The sequence below is a fragment of the Pan paniscus genome, chromosome 1, assembly GCF_029289425.2.
Source record: "Pan paniscus chromosome 1, NHGRI_mPanPan1-v2.0_pri, whole genome shotgun sequence".
Lineage (NCBI taxonomy): Eukaryota > Metazoa > Chordata > Mammalia > Primates > Hominidae > Pan > Pan paniscus.
Genome location: NC_073249.2, coordinates 55,110,552 through 55,133,166, shown reverse-complemented (window position 1 = coordinate 55,133,166; position 22,615 = coordinate 55,110,552). Strand labels below are relative to the sequence as shown.

General features: G+C 33.7%; 1 long non-coding RNA gene across 2 annotated transcripts in view; it reads right to left on the bottom strand.

Moving 5' to 3' along the window:
• Positions 1–966: 966 nt before the first annotated feature.
• Positions 967–22,615, bottom strand: part of LOC117976610 (uncharacterized) — a 136,286-nt gene continuing 114,637 nt past the window's right edge. For both annotated transcript variants that reach the window (XR_008624819.2, XR_008624818.2), the window contains 2 exons: positions 9,574–9,671; positions 967–3,910 (listed from right to left, as the gene is read on the bottom strand). This is a non-coding gene — a long non-coding RNA (uncharacterized LOC117976610). The remainder of the gene's footprint in view (positions 3,911–9,573; positions 9,672–22,615) is intronic.

Sequence of the window (22,615 nt, the reverse complement as noted above, 5' to 3'; positions counted from 1 at the left end):
TAAAGCATTTAGAACACTGCTTGGAACATAAGAAGTATTTAATAATATAAGCACTACAATTTAATGTAATGGTCTCTGAAAATAACAGCTAGTATTCATTCATTTAACCAAAACTATTTTGTAGTTTATATATGATAGAGAATAGGGCAAGTTAACTTTGTGGTTTCTAAGATAAATTTTTCAATATTATTTTTCGTCTCCTGGAACAAAATGGTGGATTCTATTTCTCTAAGCCTTAAATTCAGGCTGGTCTTATTAGAAAGTGTGAGAAATGACATTGTTCCAGTTGTGATGCCTAAATAGATCTTCAAGCTTCTTTTCTCCTTACTGGAATTTTGCTTCTAACTGTGAACAAACCCATATTAGGTTGTTCTAATCTGAGAACAATGAGAGGCAAGTGGAGAGAGCTGTAGCATACCAAGCTGCTCTCTGCCATCACCCAAACACCTGAGAGAATCTGCTCCAAGTTGAGTCATGTACCCCTCTGACACCTGACCACACCACAGATGCATGAGGTAAGCCCATGCATGACCAGAAACCCAGCAGACCTGTATACACTGAGCCAAACAAGTGCTGTATTTTTAAAGTGCTGAGTTTTGAGGTAACTGTTTTGCAAAAATTGCTAACAGTATACAAAATATAAATTATCCAGTACATCATATAGGACTTCAGCAGTGCCAGGTGTCAGATTAGAGAATGGGACCACTGGCCCTTAGGCTCTAAGATTTTTAAGACTCACAATTCAGAGAAGCACCAGCCCCTCTTCTGTTGGGATGAGGAATTAGGTCCAACAAAATATTGATAATCAAACCATCGCCTATAGCCTAGTCCCATCATCTCAGCATTCGTTGTTGGGAACTTACCAGGCCCTAATCCTTTATCATCAGTAGCACAGATCCTTGGTGTTTGAACAGAAGCCTCAATCTGATTCTATTAATGTTATTACAAATAGAAAAATTAGATTAATTTTAGGACATTTTGCATATTATTTTATTAATGTAATATATTAGAAATCCATGGGAATTTTTAGTGGCATAAACAGTAGTAAATATTATATTTTCCTTAAGGTTACAGAAGTATTGAAATAGATGAAAAAGCAATAAAAGACATTCAAGAGGTCTCAAAAATTTTCAGCAAAACCTTAGCCCATTCATTTTGTATTTTATAACAAAAACTGTCTCATGATTTAAACTAAAATAGTAAAAACCTTAGAAAAATATTATAATTTATAATAAAAAGAAGAGAATCACAGAAAGGAAAAGAAGGGGGTTGTGTGAGAAGAGGGAGAGACATACTATGAAACTTATGTTAACTTTCAGAGTGAGTAAAAATGAGGTCATGAAATTCACACGTCTTGGTAACTAAGTTTAGAGAAAGTTGGGAGATGTCATCTTTACAGAGGAATTAGGTAGAAATTCAATACAAGACAGGCTAAAGACAGCTTGATGAGAAGAGAATGTTTATGTCTTCTGGCATTCACATTCAGAAGAATAGTAAGGAAGTCTGCATACATTTTAAGATGTTCTTCTTATTAAAACAGTTAAACTTTTCAAGATCTATTATTTTCCTTTCAATCTTATCCCATACTCGAAGGTAATTCTTTTTAGCTTTATTGAGTTATAGTTGATGTATAAAAAATTCCACACATTTAACGTATGCCTCTGACTAGTTTGGATATATGCATACATCTGTGATTACTATCACCATAATCAAGGCAGTAAACATATCCATCACTTCAAATAATTTGCTTATGTTTTACTGCTGGATGTTTTTGCTTATTTTATAAGAACTTTAAATATGATATATATTCTTATATTTTTAAATGAACAATACAGTATTGTTAACTATAGAGACCATACAGGCAGCAGATATCTCAAATTAATTCATTTTGTATAACAAAAATTTTATATCCATTGAAAATCAATTCTTCATTTTCCCCTTCTGCTAGTTCCTGGCACCACCATTGTATTGTCCGTTTCTGTGAGTTTTAATATTTAGGTACCTCATAAAAGTGGAATCGTATTTGTCCTGTGACTAGTTTATCTCACTTAGGATAATGCCCTATAAATTTAAATACGTTGTTGCAAACAGTAGGATTTTCATCTTTTTTAAGGTTGAATAACTTTCCACTGTGCATTTATAACCAAAATTTCTTTTTCTATTCATCTGTTGATGGATATTTGAGTTGTTTCTATATTTTGGCTATTGTAAATAATGCTGCAATCAACATGGAGGGACAGATATGTCTTCAAGATCTTGATTTTAATCCCTTTGGATATATAATGAGAAGTGTGATTGCTGAACCATATAGTAGTTGTTTTTTTAAATTTTTTGAGGAAATTCCATATGGTTTTCCATGGCGGGTCCACCATTCTTCATTCCCAACATTATATAATGACTCAAATTTTACCTCATCCTCATCAATACTTGTTATTCATTCATTCATTTAAAAACGATAGTCATTCTAACAAGTGTGAGGTAGTATTTTGTTTCATTATGGATTTTATCTGCATTTCCTGGATGATTAGTAATGCTGATGCCCTTTTCATGTACTTGGTAGCCATTTGTAGGTCTTACTTGGAGAAACGTCTATCCAAATCCTGTTACTTTTGTTAAACCAGGTTATTTGTTTTAAAGGGATAAATATTATTTTGAAACAAACTGTAATTTTACTTAGATGATGTATTTTGGTAATAACTTTTAGAATCCTTCTCCTTCAATTGCTTTGCAATAATGGAATTGTTTTGCATTATGGATGATGCAGAACATATATTAAAAAATACATTATTTCTAAAGAAACTGGTATAAATAAAAAAAGAAGCAGGATTTCTTGAGAAGCAAAACATATTTGTCTGAAAATTGTTGTACATTGAGAATATAAAAATGTCTTATAGATTATGATTTATAGGATATAGTAATTACATTACTTCAAATGACATGTTAACATTAAAACTACATTCTATTACCTGAAAATGAGCAATTTACATTTTATCTCAATGTCATGACTAGATTCTTTTTATAAATTAGAGGATGTCATGCAGTAACTGCTGAATTTGCAAATGTTAAGAAAATGTGTAAATTCACAGTAAGCATTTTCATCAAGCTGAATAAATGTGTCATACATTTTGTATAAAACAGGAATTTCTCCCATTAATGGTTCATTACTCTGCTGAACATTTTATTTCATTAACATTATATACTGGAGTTTTTCTGTTTTACTTTCAATTTTGTAGGTCAAATAAAATATGAATTATTAAAAATAAATACCAAGTTCAAATCAGTACCTAGCACATTGACTAGCATGGGTACATATTCAATGTTTTGAATGCTTAATGAATCGAATGAATTACAATTCCATTTTTGGTCACATTATAGACAGTGTATATCTCAATATTTATGTTTGTATTTTAGAAAATGTTGGCCTAATTAGAAATGTAAGTGCTTAGTGTCCTGTTGGGTGTCTGGAGTGACAGCTATTAATACTAGGGTGGTTGATGCAGTAGGACTGCATGAGCCAAGGAGTTCCAGTTTGGGCAATGTAGACAGATGCTGTCTCTAATTTAAAAAAAAAAAAAAAAAGAAGAAAAGAAGAAATGTGATATTTCAGCTCTGTATTTTGTTTAAATCTTACAGCCGGGTACTGTGGCTCATGCCTGTAATCCTGGCATTTTGGGAGGCCAAGGCAAGAAGATCACTTGAGGTCAGGAGTTTGAGACCAGCCTGGCCAACATGGCAAAACCCCATCTCTACTAAAAATACAAAAATTAGCTGGCATACTGTCAGGCGCTTGTAATCTCAGCTACTCAGGAGGCTGAGGTAGGAGAATCTCTTGAACCCGGAAGTCAGAGGTTGCAGTGATCCAAGATTGTGCCACTGCACTCCAGCTTGGGCGACAAAGCTAGACTCGATCCTAGAAAATAAAACAAAATAAAATAAGTAAAGTAAAATAAAAATATCTCACAATGTATGTGTTATATGAAAGCAAATATAAATATGAAAAAGAAATTAGTTATTTCCATAGTTCATGTCTAAAATATAATTATATGTCATTTCATATTTCCCATTTTGAGAGGCAGTTTTTATGCTTCATTTTACAGAAAAGGATTATAATGTTAAATCATTTGCTCAAAAAGATATGCCCAGTTATTATAAGGGATAGGTTTTGGATTTGAATTAATATATTATTTCTACAGTACTTCTTACTCTGTATAAAATAAGCTGTTCATATAAAAGTTACAAGTGTGTATCCAGCTCCCTTAAGTTATAGTATGAAGAAATATAGTTAAATAAAATATAGGTTTAAAAATTGAGAAACCCTAGGAATTGCTAAGAATATGAACTTTTGAATGGATTTTTAAATAATTGTGAATTTCTATAAAATTCATTATTATAATAAGCACATTTTGTTATTTGAACTTTTTAAAAATTGCTAATTTCCCTCAGATAACTCCCCATACGCTTCTCTTTATTAAAGAGTCACTGGGTTTATGAAAGGAGAACTATATGAACAACATCTTATTGTGGCATTAAGGGCAAGAATACTCCTAAACTCGTGCTGGGCTTTGGGAATACCTTAGCTGGCATGAATTAAAATCTGGTGTGATTTCCTTGATCCAGTTTTTAAACATGAAGAATTGTACATCCCCTTGTCTTTCACCTCTTACTGGCTTCAGTCTGCATGGTCTTGGCTATACCCTCTGTCCACATTTGAATGAGCCACCCCAATCTCTGTTTTCCAACATACAGTCAGTATTCACTATGGTGAGAATCATGGTAAGAACCTTGTCTTTCTTTAGGAAGAAACTGAAAATCAATTATGTTAAAAGGAAAAGGTAACTCTGTTCTGGACTCCATATTATCCCAGCACCTGCCAGAGAGTCTGAGACTGTAAATTATTGCTGAAAAATGAATTGGATGTGGATCTTAGCTTAGAATATAAAAGAATGATAGTTCTAATAAAAATAAAGTATATAAGAAAGTGCAAAGTGCTGTCTAGTTAATTTGTCAAAGAAAGAAAAGAGATATGGGTTCCAGAGATAAATATTAAAATACTTTTCTCTGGGATATATATAATTGAAAGTTGAGAATGCAGAATGAAAAGGAACTCCAATATCAACATGGTAAAGTATATTAGAATATAAATATTAATGTTAAAAATAAATGAAGATATTACTATTCTATTGCCCTAAATTAATATCTAGTAAACTTTTTTATTTTGTATTACTATTTTCCATTGTATTGTAGAATGTGTGTGTGTGTGTGCACGTGCTCATGGTACAAAATATTATAATTTACTTTTGAAGGCTTCTTAATAAAATATTTTGTTATACCATAATCAAAGATGTGTAAAATAAACATTAATTCTATACATTTTTACAAATAAATATATGCTGTACACTTTGATAAAAGCTATCTTATATATTGGTAGATTGTTCTCCTATTTCTCCTTCATTATTTATTTGACAAAATTAATATACTTCTAGAAATCATAAAGACACTTTCAACAATTAATGCATGTGAAATATCTTTAAAAAACAGCAGTGTTCTGAAAGTGACATTGCTATCATGATGATTATTAATACATTTGAAAATATATACATGTGGTAATTAAGCAATATATTCTTGAACAACCAGTGAGTCAAAGATGAAATAAAATGGAAATCAAAAAATGTCTTGAGATAAGTGAAACTGAAAACAAAACATACTCATACTTACTTCATGTAGTAAAAGAAGTTCTAAGAGAACAGTTTAATAGCAGTAAAGACCTACACAAAGACAAGAGAAGTTTCAAACAACCTAACTTTACATCTCAATAAACTAAAAAAAAGAACAAGCTAAATCCCAAATCAGCGGAAATAAGGAAAGACTAAAGATCACAGTAGAAATAAATGAAATAGAGACTAGAAACTTAATAGAAAAAAATCAGTAAAACTAAGAGTCATTTTTTGGAAAAAATAAACAATATTGGCCAGGCGTGGTGGCTCATACCTGTACTCCCAGCACTCTGGGAGGCCGAGGCAGGCGGATCACACGGTCAGGAGTTTGAGACCAACCTGGCCAATATGGTGAAATGCTGTCTCTATTAAAAATACAAAAGTTAGCCAGTCGTGGTGGCACATGCTTGCAGTCCCAATTACTCGGGAGGTTGAGGCATGAGAATCGCTTGAACCTAGGAGGCAGAGGTTGCAGCGAGCCGAGATTGTGTCACTCCACTCCAGCCTTGGCGACAGAGCAAGACTCCGCCTCAAAAAAAATTAATTAATTAAAGATAAACAAAATTGACAAACTTTTAGGGGGACTAAGAAAAATAAAAGACAAGTAAAATCAGAAATGAAGGAGGAGACATTAAAACAGTTGCCAGATAAATATAAAGGACCATAAGAGACTACTATATACACCAACAAAATGGATAACATAGAGGAAACATACATAGTAGACAAATAAAACCTACTAAGAATGAATCAAAAAGAAATTCAAAATGTGAATAAACCAATGACAAGAAAGTACAGTGAACTGGTAACAAAAAACTCTTGTGAAAGAAAATCCCAGTTTCCAGATGACTTCATTGGTGAATCCACCAAAATTTAAGCAAGAAGAATGCCAATCCTTTTCAAACTCTTTCTAAAAACTAAAGAGGAGAGAAAATTTTCAAACTTACTTAGGAAATACTTCCAAACTCCAGCAGTGATTTTTCTCACTGAGTATGTTGCTACGTGTGGGTTTATCATACACGGCTTTATTGTATTTAGCTACATTCCTTCTTTACCTAATTTATTCAGAGTTTTTATCATGAAAGTATGTTGAAATATATCATATGCTCTTTCTGCATCCATTTAGATGATCATGACTTTTATCCTTCATTTTTTAAATATTGTATAATCCATTTATTAATTTACTTACACTGAGCTATCCTCATATCCCAGGAATAAATCACAACTGGATATAGTGTAGTTTCATTACATGTGCTGTTGCATTATATTTGCTAGTATTTTGTTCAAGATTTTTGCATCTACGTTCATCAAGGATATCGTTCTGTAATTTTCTTTTCTTTTAGTTTTCTTGTCTGGCTTTAGTATCAGGGTAAAGCTGGAGTTTGGAAGTATTCCTTAAATAAGTTTGGAAGTATTCACTGCTCCTCAAGTTTGAGTGAGACTTTCAGTTAGACAGGAGGAATTAAAAAACTACAGAAAATAGAAGGAAACATCAGAGGTTTCTGGAATGCTAATATATTCTTTTACCTGGTCTCTTACAAAGGGTGTGGTCCACTGATGAAAAATCATCAAGTTGAATACTTTGATATGTATATTATTCTGATATAAGAAGTCGAAAAGAAAAAATATGGAGAAAATCACCATTCATTTTAAGAGTACACTTTGGATATTAGATGCATAATATTTGCTCTCAAATTGGGTACCATCTAATATCCATATCCTAGTCATGTTTAACTGAAAGAAAGACTAAAAAATGTGGTCAACTTTTTGTTAACCATGTATTCAGTAATAATCTGACGTTCTATTATCAAAGGGCAAAAAATAAATTGGAAATTGGGGGACAACTGGGAGTTTCTGCCACCAAGAGTTGGGCCTTGTTTCCAGAAATGATGTTAAAATGATAGTTCTGTTGTCGTGGCTTTCCCTAGTATCAAAATATATTATGAACCAAAATAAAATTCAAGAAGCAATGAAGAAACAATTTTTCATAGAAAAACCTAATAAAACATTAGCAATATATTTGGATCTTAGTTAAAATAAATAATCAAAAATATATATTACTTTATCTATAGGTGCATTCTTTTAAAAATTGTATCAAAATGCCTATATTTGAATTATTTTGTGTGTATTATACAACTCAACTGAAAAATTGTTTTATGCAGATCATTTAATGTCAATACCATCTGTGCAGAAGAGCTAACAACTGGTTTCATTGAATGATGCTTTTATATAGCTTGAGTGCCCAAATCATCATTTATACAAAAGATTTCTACATTTCTTTACTAGTTAGTGGCAGCAGGCTGTCAAAGAAAGTGTGTTTTTTTTAGAAAGTACTACTTTATAGTTTTAATTTCCTTTATTAATGAATCTCCTACACCTTGGATCATCTAAATACTAGTCTATTAAGTATATCAGCTATAGTAGTAATCATTTTAATTGTTAATTCACAGTCTTAAAAACTGGCTGAATGCCAAAATGTCTATTATTATATGACCATGTTATAGTCCAATAAAAAATTATGGACAATGCTGAAAAAGTTATTTTAAGGGCTAAGACTAGATTATCTTTATCATTTGAATGAGTATAGCTATGTAGGAACCTACGTTGGTAATTATCTGGCTTTTACTCATAAATAGTAGATAATATTAAAATCTGGAATATTTCCACAATTACGTCTTATAAGTTTACTTAGTCAATTCACTGTGATCAAATAAGAAATACGAGGCAAAAACAAATAGGCCATGTGTAATACAGGAGAAGTGGCAACAAAAGTGGGCATTCTAGGGTGTCTGGCCCATGTAGAGGGAACATCCATCCCACTGGCCAACAATCAGTAAAATGGAAAGTGAGCCTCTGGATTCTCAAAAAGACGAAGGCAAAAACAAAAATCCGACAAACAAAAAACATTTTCAGGTACTTATGAGATATCTCTCCATTAAAAATAAAACAAAACAAAAATCCTAACAAGTCAGTTTTTAAATAGCTGAACTAACTGTATCTAAAAGCCAGATCTCACCTATGGACCATCAGATTACAAACTTTGCATTCGAGTTTGAAATGTATATCAATGTATTTCAGGTTAAAAATATTATATCAACAAATGTGAACTGCTAATTTTCATTATCGTTTCTTAATTTTGTTAATGATAAGCTTTATATTTGAGGAACGTTTTTAGAGAAATTTTTAAAATAGGAAAAATGAAAAAACAAAACCAAATCTCTTTTATTCAATGAATAAGGGACAAGTAAATGATGAAAATTTATAGTGAAAAATGGGGAGAAAATGTAGACATCACATTGATTAATTTTTACAAAAGGTATCATATTCATACTACAGAGCAATGGGATATTTATAAACAAACCACTGTTATGAGTGCCCCATTTGTATTCAATTAAGTTTTCTAGGTTCAAGAACATTTAAAATATCATACTTAACCTAGACATGACAATTTTAAACATACAACCCAGTCATTTAAAACTTCTCAGTAAGTGCCTGGGTAAATATTTTTTCCCCTAGCATCATTTTTGGTCTTCAGATTTGTAAGATATTTACATATGTAGAATACCTAAACCAGATAGAATAAAATCACTTCATAGACATATGCATATGTATATTATATGTGTCCTTCTAGAATTCTACATATGCGAAAATACATCATTCAAAAAGTGTTCTTATTAGAAAGTCACCCTATGATCTAAATGTGCTGTGAACATTTTGAAACCTATGGTAACTTCATCCTAACTCTAAATTTCATCTTGAGAGAGAGTCTTGATGTAATTTTCAGGCTTGGCAGCAAAGTTTTAAATCATTATATTATCACTGAACTTATTTAGCACCATTAGCTTTTTAAAAGATTACTTACTGTGTTATTTTTATGTATGTTTTTCTTCACACGTGCCCAAAATAGTGTCCAAAAATGTAAGAAGCAACAAGTCATGGAGACAGGTGAAAGGCCAGGAACTAGAAGAGTGAAAAAAGGGACATTAGACAGGAAATGGGTTAGGAATGGGAATCCACTACATCGAATTAGCAGCTTCAGTAAGTAACAGAACAGAGCTAGGATTAAAAACAAAGAATCACAAAATAGACTAAGTAGAGCAAAGCAGATATTAAAGGGAAACCAAAGAGGTTTTCTAAGGAATAAATAAGATATATGTAATTAGTACATCAGGGCGAACAGTATGTTCATAGCAGGCACATCTTGCAGATTCTGGCAGTTATTAAAACTCAGCTAAGTAGGAGTTCCAGAATCTAGAAGGAAAATCTGCTCTTCACACATCAGATTCTGAAGCACTGGGATTTGCCCATACATTCAAGACCAATAATGCTAACTACTTCCAATAAAATCTAAGAAAACCAATAGCTTGTTTTGAAGAGTGCTTACTGTATCATTTGACAGATGGATATCACACATAATTTCATTTTTTAATGACAGTTGTGAATGGAAGACATTGTGCTTATTTTACAATTGAAGAAACTTGTGCACAGAGGTTTTAAGAAGAGCACATCTTGCTATTAAATGACTAAGCATTAGAGCTAAGAGCTCAGCCCATTTTTAATAGGACATTGCATTAATTTCCCCTCCCTACTATAACAAATTGCCACAAATTAGTGGCTTCAAGCAACACAAATGTATTACCTTCCATTTCTGGACGTTGGAAGTCTAAAACAGATGTCACTAGGCTATAATCAAACTTCAGCAAGACTGCATTCATTTTGGAAAACCTGGGTGGATGATCCATTTCCTTACCTTTCCCACTTTCTAGAAGCTGCTCATATTCCTTGGCTTGCGGCCCCATTCCTCTACCTTCAAAGCCAACTACTGTTTTCTAAGTTCTTACATTGCCATCTCTCTAGTTCTCCAGAGTCACATCTTCCTCTAGCTCTTTTCAGGACTCTTGTGATCACATTGGGTTCACATGGATAATCCAGGCTACTCTTCCTATTTTAACATCATCTGATTAGCAAATTTACTTCCACCTACAAACTAACTTTAGCTTTGCTGTGTAATATAGGATATTCATAGGATCCAGGCCTTAAAAGAAGGAACATCTTTGAGGGTGGGGTAGATTATTCTGCCTGCCACAGACAGCAAAGCTTTTATTCTTAATTCTGAACTCCAAGACCTCACCTAGCAGCAGACTTGCACATGCATAACAAATCATCAATGTAGTACAGGCTCTCCCCACACTCCCACATGCTTTCTGACTAACTCTGAATCTCAGCACTAATCGTCAAGAGTGTCTAATACAGAAGCAAGAGCTAAAGGTAAGTATGAGCTCATGGTTAGGAAAAAGAAATTCCTCTTCATTGATGTAAAATAATGGATAAAACATATATATAGAACATGGTCAAAAATAAAAATTATGTTTTCATATGCAAATATTCAACTTCTATATTTTTACAACATTAAAAATAATAATGAGAAAAAAACTGTGTGGGAATATTTTTTTAATTTAAGCCTTAAATAGCTAAGAGGCCATTGTGTAGAATACAAACATGTTGTAATTGCTAATCTACTCAGATTTTTCTTTAGCAAATTCCAGCAAAAATTTTGTGAAAATGATAGTATGATTGAGAAGATATTTTAGGATAATTGAGAGAAGATAGAGAGCCTTTTAAGTATTTAGAAATTACATAATGAGGAAAATGACATTAAACTGATAAAATTGTAGACTCCTGATGTTGGAGCTGGATCCAGAGATTCTTAAAACTTTTTCCAGGACAATTTTTTTGTTTTGTTTTGTTTTGTTTTTAGAGCCAGGGTCTTGCTCTGTCACCCAGGCTGGAGTGCAATGGCACGGTCGTAGCCCACTATAACATTCAACTCCTGAGCTTAAGCTATCCTCCCAGCTAATTTTTATTTTTATTTTTTATTTTTTGTAGATTGGGTCTCCCTATGTTACCCAGGCTGGTCTTGAGCTCCTGGCTTCGAGTGATAATCCTCCTCGGCCTTTCAAAGTGCTGGGATTACAGGCATAAGCAACTGTGCTTGGCCTCCAAATGACAAATGTAAGAATAAAGATTTCCCTTATTTCATCCCAGAATTATGCTGAATTGGGAGTTAATTGCTTTTCAGTAGTTAATAGGTCATATAGACAAAAGGAATTTTTTTTACTCTATTGACCATATATGCAATATAGAAATTGAAACTAGATGGTGACATCGGTAGGGAGAGGAAAGGATGGTGGTGAGGTGAGAGTGGGACATTGTGTGGAGATGATAGACTAGATATCATTCAGCAGCTAGGCAAGCACAGAGACACAGAGCTAGATTCGATTTTAAGCAATTTACAAAATACAAAAATCTATAGTTCAAAAGAAATATGCTTAAAACAAAACAATAAAGGAAGCTAAATGAAAAATAAAAATAAACTTATTAGGCAAATATGAACCAAAATAAAGCCAAAGTATCAATCTTGTAGCAGATGACAAAGACTTTCAAGTGAAAAACATTATAAAAACAATAGCAATTTAATATATTATTTAAAAATCATATTTTTTAACTGCATGTCATTTGATCCAAAGAGAAGCAATTAACAAAGGTATAGTGAAAATAAACTGTGTAGAAATTGAAATAAATTTTTTAAATGTTTTAATGTATTTCTCTCTTTTATTAATTGCATGAAATTGCAGTCATTTAATTACAAGTATGAAGGCAGACTTAACCTGTGATAAGGACCAGGTGATTAAAAATTTATGTCATCATTAAAAGACATATTAGTAAATCAGCCTCATACTGGCATTCAATATAATGTCATCTTCAAAAAATCAATATTTACATAGGTATACACGTGCCATGGTGGTTTGCTGCACCCATCAACCCGTCACCTACATTAGTTATTTCTCCTAATGTTATCCCACCCCTAGTACCCCAGAACTTAAAGTATAATAAAACTTAAAAAAAAAATTTAAAAAGCCAGGGAGAAAACCTATTCGAAGATGTAAAAAGTGTCCAACAAAAATTAAAGATGTTAATGAATGAACAAATACACCATGTAGATGAATTAAAAGACTCAATACCATCAACATTAAAAAAATCAATATTTATCAATTGCCTCCCAGGTGAAAAATACTAAGGAAGATGGTATTAAAATTTTGATACCTTTTAATGGTACTTTGCAATACTAAAATAACAGCTATTTTCTAAAGTGTTTTAATATGCAGTTTTAAAAATGTGTTTCTTACAAAGGCTTTGTTTGAACAGTGTGTCTCAGATGCAAATACAGATCAGTAGCGATATGAAAAGCATAAAATGTATTGTTGTAAATCTCCTGTGGTGAACACAGTCTAGAGTAAAGAATAAGTTACTTTTGGATGGCAAAGGTGGTAGGCTAACACTACCTCGATTATATTTTGTAAGAGAAGACTCTGTTTTAGCAGATTAGAGGGTGAGATTATCCTGCTGGCCACGAAGAAGCAAACAACCACGTTGCGCATGTCTATTGAGAGGGACACGTGATAGTAAACGGCTGGCAGCCCTTAGGACCTAAGTGTTGCACTCAGCCAACATCCAGCAACAAAATGGGGACTCAATTCTTCTAACTACAAGCAGATGAATTCTGCCTAACAGCTTGTGGGAGCTTAGCAGAGAACTTATCCACAGTCAAAACTACGGTAAAACCACCAACTAACTGTAGGGCGCGGTGGCTCACTCCTGTAATCCCAGCACTTTGGGGGCCGAGGCGGGCGGATCACGAGGTCAGGAGATCGAGACCATCCTGGCTAACACGGTGAAACCCTGTCTCTACTAAACACACACACATACACACACACACACACACACACACACACACACACACACACACACACACACACACACACTCTCTCCGGGCGTGGTGGCGGGCGCCTGTAGTCCCAGCTACTCGGTAGCCTGAGGCAGGAGAATGGCGTGAACCCGGGAGGCGGAGCTTGCAGTGAGCCAAGATCGCGCCACTGCACTCCAGCCTGGGCGACAGAGTGAGACTCCGTCTCAAAACAAAAACCACCAACTGACAGACATCTTCTTGCAGCCTTGTAAGACCTTTAGCATAGTATTACAAGCTAAGCTGTGCCCAGACTCATCACAGAAACTTTCAAATAATAAATGGTTGTTTTAATCCTCTACATGTGTAGTCATTTGTTTTGCAACAATGTAAAACTAATACAGATACCTGGGTTTATATTGTGAAGGATGGCCTAAGAAGTAATTCTCATGATTTCTGGAGGTATGTGAAACACTGAAACATTTATTAGGTATGACTCGATAAGTTCAGGATACCTTAGGACACCAGCCTGAAAAGTCTGAATGTCATGGACAGAGACTGTGGTTATGACTCAGCATACCGCAACCTGTAAGCGGTGAATTTGAGCACATTTATTGGCCATGTTAAAATGAATGCCTTGAGAGTAAGATTCCAAATAAATTTGACAAAAATAACTCAATGATTTTCATTAAGTTTTTCACTTTGTTTCTGTTATTAAAAGCCTAAGAAATTATTAAATGCTGTTACCACACAAATAACACGTGCAGAGAATATAAAAATTAACAGAACTAAACTCGCACCTGCTAATAGAAAACATAAAAACAGTGATGCAAATATAATGAAATTTAAGCATTACACAATCAGCTCAGGAACATAAAATTGACAAAAATGCAATTTAAATATTTGAACAACATAATTAATAAAATTAGCATGAAGTGACAGCAGGCAATTGGCTTTACCTCCTCTTTTTTTTAGTAGCTTTTTACAAACATTAATAGATTATTTCTTGGAGCAGTTTTAGTTTTACAGAAAAATTGAGCAGAAAATACAGAGTTCCCAAATAACCACTCTTCCCCCAACTTCATGGTTTCCACTATTATTAAATATTCCATGAGTATGGTACACATGTTACACTTGTTATTGATAATTAAATTAATCCAATATTGATAAATTATTACTAACAAAATTCTATCATTTACATTAAGATGCGCTGTATATATTTTACATTCTATTAGTTTTTGCAGATATATGATGTCATGTTTCTGCCATTGCAGTATCCTAAAGAATGGTTTCACTGCCCTAAAAATTCTCTGTTCTACTTATTCTCGCAGAACCATGGCCACCACTAAACTTTTCACTGACTCCATAGCTTTTCCTTTTCCAGACTATCTCATACCTATAATTATAAAGTATGTAAATTTTTAAACTGTCTTCTTTCACTTAGCAATATGAATTAAACGTTCCTTCTGGTCTTTTTGTAGCTTCCTATATCTTTTCTAATCCTTCAATAATATTCCAATAATATTCCATTGAGTGGATGTATCACTGTTTGTTTATCCATTCATCTACTGAATGACATTTTGTTTGCTTTTGAGTTTTAGCAGTTAGCAAAAAGCTGTTACAAACATTTGCATGCATGATTTATGTGGACATTAATTTTCAAGTTATTTGGTTAAATTCCTGGGAGCAGGATTTCTGGGTCATATGGTAAGAATTTATTTAGTTTTATAAGAAACTCTTTCCAAGTGGCTATACTATTCTGTATTCCCACCAAAAATGAATGAGGGTTCCTGTTGCTCCACATACTCTCCAGCAGTTGTCATTATTGCTGTTATTTATTTTAGCCATTCTAATAGATGTATAGTGCTTTCTCATTGTTTTTATTTGCAATCCCATGATGACATCTCAAGTTGAGCATATTGTCATAGATTTATTTGCCATCTGTATATCTTCTTTGGTGACATACCTGATCAGATCATCTGCCCATTTTTTTAAAAAAGATTTGCTTTCTTATTGTTGAATGTTAAAAATTACAGACCTGTAGCAGAGGGTCCTGACTGATAGAAGGAAAAATAACAAACAGAAAGGAATAGCATCAACATCAACAAAAAGGACATCCACACAGAAACCCCATTCGAAGATCACCAACATCAAAGACCAAAGGTAGATAAATCCACGAAGATGAGGAAAAAACATTGAAAAAGGCTGAAAATTCCAAAAACCAGAATGCTTCTTCTCCTCCAAAGGATCACAACTCCTCACCAGCAAGGGAACAAAACTGGATGGAGAATGAGTTTGATGAATTGACAGAAGTAGGCTTTAGAAGGTGGGTAATAACAAACTCCTCTGAGCTAAAGGAGCATGTTCTAACCCAAAGGAAGGAAGCTAAGAGCTTTGAAAAAAGGTTAGAGGAATTCCTAACTAGAATAATCATTTTAGAGAAGAACATAAATGACCTGATGGAGCTGAAAAACACAGCACGAGAACTTTGTGAAGCATACACAAGTATCAATAGCCAAATTGAACAAGTGGAAGAAAGGATATCAGAGATCGAAGATCAACTTAATGAAATAAAGTGTGAAGACAAGATGTGAGAAAAAAGAATGAAAAGGAATGAACAAAGCCTCCAAGAAATATGGGACTATGTGAAAAGACCAACCTACGTTTGACTGGTGTACCTGAAAGTGATGGGGAGAAAGGAACCAAGTTGGAAAACGCTCTTCAGGATATTATCCAGGAAAACTTCCCCAACCTAGTGAGACAGGACAACATTAAAATTCAGGAAATAAACAGAACACCACAAAGATACTCCTCAAGAACAGCAACACCAAAACACATAATCATCAGATTCACCAAGGTTGAAATGAAGGAAAAAATGTTAAGGGCAGCCAGAGAGAAAGGTCGAGTTACCCACAAAGGGAAGCCCATCAGACTAACAGTGGATCTCTCTGCAGAAACCCTACAAGCCAGAAGAGAGTGGGGACCAATATTCAACATTCTTAAAGAAAATAATTTTCAACCCAGAATTTCATATCCCGCCAAACTAAGTTTCATAAGCAAAGGAGAAATAAAATCCTTTACAGACAAGCAAATGCTGAGAGATTTTGTCACCACCAGGCCTGCTGTACAAAAAATCCTGAAGGAAGCACTAAATACGGACAGGAAAAACAAGTACCAGCCACAGCAAAAACATACCAAATTGTAAAGACCATCGACACTATGAAGAAACTGCATCAAATAACAGGCAAAATAACTAGCTAGCATCATAATGACAGGATTAATTCACACAGAAAAATATTAACCTTAAATGTAAACAGGCTAAATGCCCCAATTAAAAGACACAGACTGGCAAGTTGGATAGAGTGAAGACCCATCGGCGTGCTGTATTCAGGAGACCCATCTCATGTGCAAAGACACACATAGGCTCAAAATAAAGGGATGGAGGAATTTTTACCAAACAAATGAAAAAAAAAAGCAGGGGTTCCAATCCTATTATCTGATAAAACAGACTTTAAAACATTAAAACAACAAAGATCAAAATATACAAAGAAGGCCATTACATAATAGTAAAGGGATCAATGCAACAAATGAGCTAACTATTCTAAATATGTATGCACCCAATACAGGAGCACCCAGATGCATAAAGCAAATTCTTAGAGACCTACAAAGAGACTTAGACTCCCACACAATAATAGTGGGAGACTTTAACACCCCACTGTCAATATTAGACAGATCAACAAGACAGAAAATTAACACGTATATTCAGGATTTGTACTCACCTCTGGACAAGCAGACCTAATAGACATCCAGAGAAATCTCCACCTCAAATCAACAGAATATACATTCTTCTCAGCACCACATCACACTTACTATAAAATTGACCACATAATTGGAAGTAAAACACTCCTCAGCAAATGCAAAAAAAATGGAAATCATAACAGTTTCTCAGACCACAGTGCAATCAAATTAGAACTCAGGATTAAGAAACTCACTAACAACTGCACAACTATGTGGAAACTGCACAACCTGCTCCTGAATGACTACTGGGTGAATAATAAAATTAAAGCAGAAATAAATAAGTTATTTGAAACCAATGAGAACGAAGACACAATGTACCAGCATGTTTGTGACACAGCTAAAAAAGTGTTTGGAGGGAAATTTATACCACTAAATGCCCACAGGAGAAAGTGGGAGGGATCTAAAACTGATACCCTAACATCACAATTAAAATAATTAGAGAAGCAAGAACAAATAAATTCAAAAGGTAGCAGAAGTCAAGAAATACTAAGATCAGAGCAGAACTGAAGGAGATAAAGATATGAAAATCCTTTCAAAAAAATCAATAAATCCAGGAGCAGTTTTTTTGAAGATGAATAAAATAGAAATCTAGCCAGACTAATAAGAAGAAAATAGAAAAGAATCAAATAGACACAATAAAAATGATAAAGGGTATATCACCACTGATCCCACAGAAATACAAACTACCTCTACATCAGAGAATACTATAAACACCTCTACACAAATAAACTAGAAAATCTAGAATAAATTGATAAATTCCTGAACACATATACACCCCGCCAAGACTAAGCCAGGAAGAAGTCAAATCCCTGAACAGACCAATAACAAGTTCTGAAATTGAGGCAGTAATTATTAGCCTACCAAACAAAAAAATCCCAGGACCAGATGGATTCACGCCGAATTCTAGCAGAGGTAAAAAGAATAGCTGGTTCCATTACTTCTGAAACTATTCCAAACAATAGAAAAAGAGGGACTCCTCCCTAACTCATTTCATGAGGCCAGCATCATCCTGATAACAAACCTGGCAGAGACGCAACAACAACAATGAAAAACAAAATTTCAGGCCAATACCCTCATGAACATCGATGCAAAAATCCTTAATAAAATACTAGCAAACCGAATCCAGCAGCACATCAAAAAGCTAATCCAACAGGACCAAGTCGGCTTCATCCCTGGGATGCAAGGCTGGTTCAACAAATGCAAATCAATAAATGTAATCCCTCACATAAACAGAACCAATGACAAAAACCACATGATTATCTCAATAGATGCAGAAAAGGCCTTTGATGAAATTCAAAATCCCTTCATCCTCTCAATAAACTAGGTATTGATGGAACGTATCTCAAAATGATAACAACTATTTATGACAAACCCACAGCCAGTTTAATACTGAGTGGGCAAAAGCTGGAAGCATTTCCCTTTGAAAATTGGAAGAAGACAAAGATGCCCTCTCTCACCACTCCTATTCAACATAGTATTGGAAGTTCTGGCCAGGGTAATCAGGCAAGAGAAAGAAATACAGGGTATTCAAATAGGAAGGGAGGGAGGAAGTCAAATTGTCTCTGTTTCCAGATGACATGATAGCATATTTAGAAAACCCCATTGTCTCATCCCCAAATCTACTTAAGCTGATAAGCAACTTCAGCAAAGTCTCAGGATACAAAATCAACATACAAAAATCACAAGAATTCCTATAGGCCAATAATAGACAAACAGAGAGCCAAATCATGAGTGAACTCTCATTCACAGTTGCTACAAATAGAATAAAATACCTAGGTATCCTACTTACAAGGGATGTGAAGGACCTCTTCAAGGAGAACTACAAACCACTGCTCAAGGAAATAATAGAGGACACAAACAAATGCAAAAACATTTCATGCTCTTGGGTAGAAAGAATCAATATCGTGAAAATGGACATACTGCCTAAAGTAATTTATAGATTCAATGCTATCCCCATAAAGCTGCCATTGTCTTTCTTCACAGAATTAGAAAAATCTGCTTTTAATTTCATATGGAACCAAAAAGGAGCCTGCATAGCCAAGACAATCCTAAGCAAGAAGAACAAAGCTGGAGGCATCATGCTACCTGACTTCAAACTATACTACAAGGCTATAGTAACCAAAACAGCATGGTACTGGTACCAAAACAGATATATAGACCAATGGAAGAGAATGGAGGATTCAGAAATAATGTCACACATCTACAACCATTTGATCTTTGACAAACGTGACAAAAACAGGCAATTGGGAAAGGATTACTTATTTAATAAATGCTGATGGGAAAATTGGCTAGCCATACGCAGAAAACAGAAACTGGACCCCTTCCTTGCACTTTATACAAAAATTAACTCAAGATGGATTAAAGACTTAAATGTAAGACCTAAAACCATAAAAACTCTAGAAGAAAACCTAGGCAATACCAATTAGAACATAGGCATGGGCAAAGACTTCATGACTAAAACACCAAAAGCAATGGCAACAAAAGCCAAAATTGACAAATGGGATCTAATTAAAGAGCATATGCACAGCAAAAGAAACTATCATCAGCATAAACAGGCAACCTACAGAATGGGAGAAAATTTTTGCAATCTATCCATCTGTCAAAGAGCTAATATCCAGAATCTACAAGGACCTTAAATAATTTTACAAGAAAAAAACAAATCCATCAAAAAGTGAGCGAAGGATATGAACAGAGACTTTTCAAACGAAGACATTTATGTGGCCAATAAACATACGAAAAAAAGCTCATCATCACTGGTCATTAGAGAAATGCAAATCAAAACCACGATGAGATACTGTCTCACACCAGTTAGAATGGTGATCATTAAAAAGTCAGGAAACAACAGATGCTGGAGAGGATGTGAAGAAATAGGAACACTTTTACACTCTCAGTGGGAGTGTAAATTAGTTCAACCGTTGTTGAAGACAGTGTGGTGATTACTCAAGGATCTAGACCTAGAAATATCATTTGACCCAGCAATCCCATTACTGGGTATATACCCAAAGTATTTTAAATCATTCTACTATAAAGACACATGCACACGTATGTTTACTGCAGCACTATTCACAATAGCAAAGACTTGGAACGAACCCAAACGCCCATCAATGATAGGCTGCATAAAGAAAATGTGGCACATATACATCATAGAATACTGTCCAGCCATAAAAAAGGATGAGTTTATGTCCTTTGCAGGAACATGGATGAAGCCGGAACCTATTATTGTCAGCAAACTAACACAGGAACAGAAAATCAAACACCGTATGTTCTCACTCATAAGTGATAGTTGAACAATGAGAACGCATGAACACAGGGAAGGGAACATCACACACTGGGGCCTGTCAGGGGGTGGGGAGCTAGCGGAGGGATAGCATTAGGAGAAATACCTAATGTAGATGACGGGTTGATGGGTGCAGCAAACCACCATAGCACGTGCATACCTATGTAACAAAACTGCACGTTCTGCATATGTATCCCAGAACTTAAAGTATAATAAAAAAAGTTCAAGTATTTTATATACAAGTCCTCTATCAGATAGGAGATTGGCAGATAATTTTTTTTTCAGTTAATAGCTTGTCTTTACAATGTCTTTCACAGAAAGATTGTTTTTAAATTTAGTGAACTCCAACTTATCAACAGTTTCTGCAATAGACTATGCATTTGTCATTGCATCTAAAAACTCATCAGCAAATCCAAGATTATCTAGGTTTTCTATGTTATCTTGTAGATATTTTATAATTTTGTATTTTATATTTGATCTATGATCCATTTTGAGTTTATTTATTGTCAAAGGTGTAAGTTTCATGTCTATATTCCTTTTCTTACATGAGGATGTCCAATTGTTCCAACAGCATTTGTGGAAAAGTCTATCCTTTCTCCATTGAATTGCCTTTGCTACCTTATCAAAAATCACTTGTCTATATTTGTGTGGGCCTAGTTAGGCACTTTCTATTATTAACTTATTTTTAAGTGTCCTTGAAAAACTTGTAAACACTGATTATATGTCATGAAATACAGGTACATCAACCAAGTGAATGTATAATCATATTAAAAATTTTTAAAAAATTAAAAATTATTAATTCTGTTGTTTAGGTGAAGATGACACCAAGAAAAAAAAACCCTAATATCCAAATAATATATAATTTAAAGTCATTTGCTTCATATTATTAAATAATAATTATTGTGAAGATTCTAATGATCCTGAAAAAAGTCGGTAAATTTAACAGAAATTTTTAAACAACTATATTTAAATTTGAAAAACAAAACAAAACAAAAACATTGACCTGATTTCTATTGGGAACATATTAAACCTATGTATTTATTTGAAGAAAATTTATGTTGATATTATTCAGTATTATATATTTTCTTCTGAGGACCAGAGTAATTCTTTCTGATCCTATCTGTTACATGGTTTGAAACCATTTAATAAAATTATTAAGCTTTGAAAATATAATTTCAGTATTGTCATTAAACTCTTTATTCTTTTATGATATGCTTCCATGGCACATTTTCCAATAATCTGTTCTAAATTGTTTCTAGTAAACAGGAAAGTTATTGAACTGTGTATAAAAAGTTTGTATTTGTGTAATTATTTTCCATTTGTTTTTTGAGGAAATATTTCTTCACTGACCATAAGATTTTATGAGAATATTTTTTTTCTGTCTTCTTATTTTCAACCCTTGAAATTGCCCGTCTACGAAAAGCATGAAATCCTCCCTGAATAAGGTTAAAGGGAGCTTATTAATTTTCAATTATACTAATGGCTTTCCATAACATTGTGGATAATTGAAGGCTGACCTGTGACTAGGCAGTGATCTGCTTATTCTTTGTGGTTTATTTTCAACCTACCTCCAAAATGGATTTGAAGTAATTTACTACACACAAGACACAGAATAAAACTATTAAAACAAACTATTTGAAACCATAATTGAGAGGGTAAAATAATTTGGTTAAAAGTTAAAAAAAAAACTGTGTATGATTGGATAATATACTAGGCAACTTTAATGTTTGACTAATTGTGAAAATGATACAATGAAAAGTATTGTTTTTTGATAAATTAATCTCTTAGGATGTATTAATTAACATATAAAATGTATAGAGAATACTAAGATATGTTTAAATGGGAATTGTTGCGTATTTATTATTCCTTGATTCACGTATATACTTTATCTCCAAATTAAACATGAGTGATTCAGAGGTATAGTTATTATGCCCTCAAGATGGTAGATTCCTTTATCCTGTTATTTTAAAGGCTCAAAAAATATGCAAATCTATGAATAATAACAAATGTGGTAGATGCAGAAACACCACTAATATCTTCTCATAGCACTAATGATAGCAAGAGAAGATACAGGTTAAATTGAAG